This window comes from Chiloscyllium plagiosum, chromosome 2, assembly GCF_004010195.1.
Source record: "Chiloscyllium plagiosum isolate BGI_BamShark_2017 chromosome 2, ASM401019v2, whole genome shotgun sequence".
NCBI lineage: Eukaryota > Metazoa > Chordata > Chondrichthyes > Orectolobiformes > Hemiscylliidae > Chiloscyllium > Chiloscyllium plagiosum.
Genome location: NC_057711.1, coordinates 80,926,471 through 80,932,050, shown reverse-complemented (window position 1 = coordinate 80,932,050; position 5,580 = coordinate 80,926,471).

Here is a 5,580-nt window from a genome sequence, read left to right as displayed (position 1 = left end):
GTGAGAGAGTGTGTGTGCCAAAGAGAGAGACAGAAAAAGACTATGTGAATATCCATGGGAGAGTGTGTGTGTGTGTTCGAGAGAGAGTGTGCGTATGAGAAAAGGTGTTTATGTGCGAGGAATTGTGTATGTGTGTGAGAGAAAGTGTTTATATGTGAGAGACAGGGTGTTTATGTGTGAGGGTCTGCATGCGAGAGTCTGTGTATGATAGAAAGAGGTTAATGTGAGAGTGAGTGTGCATGTGAGAGAAAGGAAGTTTATGTGTGAGTGTGTGTGCAACTGTGCGTGCATGGTGTGTGAGAGAGAGTATATGTGAGAGAGGGTGCATGTGTGTGAGATTCTATTTTTCATGACATTGCCTCAACCATTTAGACCCTGCGTCCCAACCAATCAGCATTCTCTTGTCAAATAGTAGAAATGTTGTTTTACTTTTACTTTGTTATTTGTTGTGAATGTCCTGAATGCAAGATGAAAACCTTTGACAAAGTTATGTGGCTGGGGAGGAAATAGTAGGAGCGCTTGCAAAAGGTTTCAATTCATCTCTTGCCACAGAAGAGGTGCTATAGTAGTGGAGGACAACTAAGGTTGTATTATTATTCAAGCAGGGAGAAAGGGATAAACGGGGAAATTGCAGGCCAGCCAGTCTAACCTCAGGGCTGGGGAAACCATTGGAAGCAATTTTGAAGGTTAGAATTATTCTGCATTTGGAGAGGCAGGGATTAATCAAGAACAGTCAGCATGGTTTTGTTAAGGGTGGTCAGGTCTGACTAATTTGATTGAATCTTTCTAAGAAGATACCAGGTGTGTAGATGAGGGCAATGCATTTGATGTGATCTATGTGTACTTCAGTAAAACCTTTGATAAGGCCCTACATGGGAGACTGATAGCAAAGGAAATTTTGGCAAATTGGACCCACAATTGGCTGAGTGGCAGGAAGCAGTGCATGATGGACGAGGGGTGTTTTTTTGACTGTAGGTCTATATCCAGTGAGGTTCCACAGGGATCAGTGTTGAGGCTCTGATGTTTATGATTTACATAAATTATTTAGACTTGAATGTTGGAGTGTTGATCTGTAAGCTTGAAATGATACAAAAATTGAAGGGGTGGTAAGTATGAGGAGGATTCTCTTAGACTACTGGAGGATATAGACAACCTGGTCAGATGGGCTGATCAGTGGCAAATGGAATTCAATCCAGATAAATGTGAGCTGATGCACTTGAACAGGGCAAACAAGGCAAGAGAATACATGATGAATGGTAGGATCTTGGGGGAGCCCTGAGAATCAGAAGGATCTTGTTGTGCATGTACACAGGTTTATTAAGGTTAAGAAAGCATATGATATACTTGCCTTTACTGGTTGAAGCATAGGGTTTAAGAGCAGAGTGGGTGTGCTGGCATTGTATAAGATGTTAGCTGGCCACAGCCAAGGTATTGTGTGCAGTGCACATTATAAGAGGGATATGAATGCATTGGAAAGGCTGCAGAGGAGATTAATCAGCGTGGTGTCTGGACAGGACAGTTTCAGTCAGGAGAGAGATTGGTCAGACTGGGTTTGTTTTCATTGTAGCAGGGAAGTTTGAGAGGGAGACATGATTGTGATCTATAAAATTATGAGGGAATATTTAGGGCAGATAGGAAGGAACATTTCCCCTTAGGAGGGATTAATGAGCGGGGGGATAGATTTAAGGGAAGGGGAGAAGGTTTAGAGGACAATGTTCGGTTTTGAATCTGGAACTCACTGCCTGTGAGGGTGGTAGAGGCAGAAACTGTCACAACATTGAAGAAGTATTTAAATGTGCACTTATGATGTCAAGGTAATCAGGACTATGGACCAGGTGCTGGAGATGGAGCTTGGGATAGTTAGGTGTTTGCTTTCAATAGGAGTGGATGTGATGGGCTGAATGGCCTTTTTCTGTTCTGTAGATCTCTGACTCTACAGTGGGCCTTTTTTCAGCACTATCAAAGCTTGTACTAGTGAACAAGTATTTGTATCAATATTAGGGGAATTGAAATTAGAATTATTTTTGGAGGGATTTCTGCAAGTATAATATTCTATTTCCAATGCTCAATTAGATCAATGAAGGACAGCCAGGTCCAGGTGATGACTCTATGAGCAGCTGAGCTAGGAAGATTATTTGTTCCTTTGTCAAATTTGAATTATTTCAGTCAGGGTAGCAGTCAGAACCCTAAAATTAGCATTAATGCCCAGAGGATTGTGAGTAAAACATTGGTCTGAGTTCCAGCCTCTGGTAACCTTTGCTGTCATTGTGTCTATAATCAAGATCAGTCTTGTCTGTGATGCTTCATGTGCCGGAGCATCTGGTAAGCATTCACTGTCATAGCTTGTTGGGTGAAACAGCAGAAGATGAATCTACCCATTAAATGGCACTTTCCCAAACTGTAAGGACTCTCTGATGAGAAGGAGAGGAAATTCATAACAGGAAAAGGTATAGGTTGAAAGACAGAAAGCAATAATTTAATGCTGCAACAAAAAGAGGAAACATTAATTTGCTCCCCTCTTTCCCATCTCCTGAGTTGGCTGCGAGAAAAATTTATTGTTCTTTTTACACAGGCTATAACTTGCTCAATTAACTAGTTCAGCAGAAACTAAAAGAAGTGTATTACAATGTCTCCTTGAGTGAAATAGTGAGCAATCTTAAAATTTGCTAACCCCCAAAAATTATTAAAGACACAAAGTCAAACATATATGTTTACATAAACAAAGTTGAAAATCCATAGTGTCCACTTCAAAAAGAAGATGAAAGGAGTTTAAAGACAATAAGGTGCCCTTGAGGTGCAAATACTTTAACCTGAGTCCACAGTTGTTTAATTGATGTCTTGTATCCTCAGCAGCAACAAATATTTCAGTTGTCCTTTGAGTTCTTGGTGTTTTGATGCTCTTTTCTGGTTTATGGTGTCACTGACTGATTTGTCCTTCGAGAGAGATTGAGAAAGGAAGCTTTCTTCAGTTTGTTCCACTCACAAATCTTTCCTGCTCTTCGAAAAGCAGCTCTCTGAAAAATAGCTGTTTTGTGTGTTTGTCTGGTTTGTCCGATTTGCTTGTTTTCACGCTTGATAAATGTAGGCGATGTCTTTCATCTTCAAATATGGAGCTTCTCTTACAGCTGTAAATAAAAATAGGAGACAGGACTTCTTCAGGCCTGACTAGATTTCAGTTGATGATGTTAATTTCAGTTCAGATGACCTTGTTTGCTCAAAGTTGGTTCCATAAAGCTTGGCTAATCTGTGTGGTCAGCTGACTGATGTGGCCATTGAATTAGTTGTTGATTCCTTTTTGAAATCATTTTTATTCATCAGAGTCTCCTGTATTAAAATCAGATGACAGAATTTGAAAATCAATAGCCCATTTTTACCTACTGTGACAAATATAATCACCAACTACTTTAAATTAAAAAGGCAATTTTATATTTGTAATAACTGGAGTGCTATAATGGAGCTGGAGCTGATCTAAATTCCTTTAGGACTGCATTACTCATGAATTATTATTTTAAAAGATAATTACTTTAGTATCTCTGCATCAAATTAAAATAATTTGCTTCAGGACTTACATGTATGACTTTGCTGAAGTTTACTTTAGCTGCTGGGAGTTGAAGTCAAAGAATTGGCTTAAGTCTGAATACCTATGCTCTACTTTAATACATATTATTATTGTGACTGGCTGGTACAATCGATCAGACATTACCTTCGATTTACGGCATCTGAGTTTGAATTAGAGTGATAGAGTCATAGAGATCTACAGCATGGAAGTAGACCTTTCAGTCTAACCCATCCATGTCAACCAGATATCCTAAATTAATCTAGTCCCATTTGCCATAAATTGGCCCATATCCCCCTTAACCATTCTTATTCATAAAGCCATGCAGATGCCTCTTAAATGTTGAAATTGTACCAGCCTCCACCACTTCCTCTGGCAACTCAATCCCTACACACACCACCCTCTGTGTAAAAATGTTGCCCCTTAGGCGCCTTTTAAATCTTTCCCCTCTCACCTTAAACCTATGCCTTCTAGTTTTAGACTCAGCTATCCTGATTCCCTCAGAATTTTATAAATTTCTATGAAGTCACCCCTCAGCCTCTGATGTTCTAGAGAAGATAACCCCAGCCGCTCCCTATAGCTCAAACCCTCCAACCTTGGCAACATGCTTGTAAATGTTTGCTGAACCATTTCAAGTTTAACAACATCTTTCCTACAGCAGGGAGACCAGAATAGCACACAGTATTCCAATAGTGGCCTAACCAATGTTCTGTGCAGCCGCAACATGACCTCCCAATTCTATATTCAATGAACTAACCAATAAAGGCAAGCATACAAATGCCTTCTTTCCAATTTATCTACCTGCGACTTCACTTTCAAGGAAGGGTTTCCTCCGGGTGCTCCAGTTTCCTCCACAGTCCAAAGATGTGCAGGTCAGGTGAATTGGCCATGCTAAATTGCCCATAGTGTTGGGTGTATTTGTCAGAGAGAAATGGGTCTGGGTGGGTTACTGTTCGGAGGGTTGGTGTGGACTGGTTGGGCTGAAGGGCCTGTTTCCACACTAATCATCTAATCTAATCTGAACAATGAACCTGTATTGTGAGGTCTCTGTTCGGCAACACTCCCCAGAACTTTACCATTAAGTGTATATGTCATGTGCTGAATTTGCCCTATCAAAATGTAGTACATCACATCTATCCAAATTAAACTCCATCTGCCATTCCTCAACCGATAGGCCCATCTGATTAAGGTCCTGTTGTACTCTGAGGTAATCTTCTAACCATGCCTCTTATATTCACATCCAAATCATTTAAAGTGATGAAACTTGCCTCACTCTGTTGACTGTAACCACCTAACCTAAAATTGGTTGAAAATGTTGACTGAAACATCTCTTAAATTAGTGCAAACTGATATAGGTGGATAATGTCAGAAATGCTAAAATGTCAGATCCTTATAGGAGGGAACTGTTTTGTTCAAGATAGATGGAGCTTCATTCTGTAAACTGGCATTGTGCATTATAACAACGATAACTTATGTTTATGGACCATTCTTCACATTCCAAAATGCTTCACAGGCGCTCTCTCAATTAAATTTGACATTAATGCACATAAGGTGATTTTAAGTTGGGTAGTGAAGGTAGGAGGTTTCAGTAAGGAGCTTGTTGACGACAGAAGAAGTGGGAGTAGCTCAGGAGGCCAAGAAGGATAAAGGGAGTGAGCTTGGGCTATCTCCACTAGGCCCAGGGGACCTGCAAAAAAGGTCAACATTTTTTATCTGACGCTAGCCCATAACAGCTAAAACTACTGTCCACCTTCCACCTAATGTTGATGAAATACTATGTGGACAGGAGGAAGCTCTGAAATAACTTTAAGGACCTAAAGGACCTTACTAGGCCCATGAATCAGTGGTAAAGACAAGCCAGGGAACTATACACCAGTGAGCCTGACCTCAGTGGTGGGCAAGTTGTTGGAGGGAATCCTGAGGGACAGGATGTACATGTATTTGGAAAGGCAAGGACTGACTTGGGATAGTCAACATGGCTTTGTGTGTGGGAAATGATGTCTCACAAACTTGATTGAGTTTTT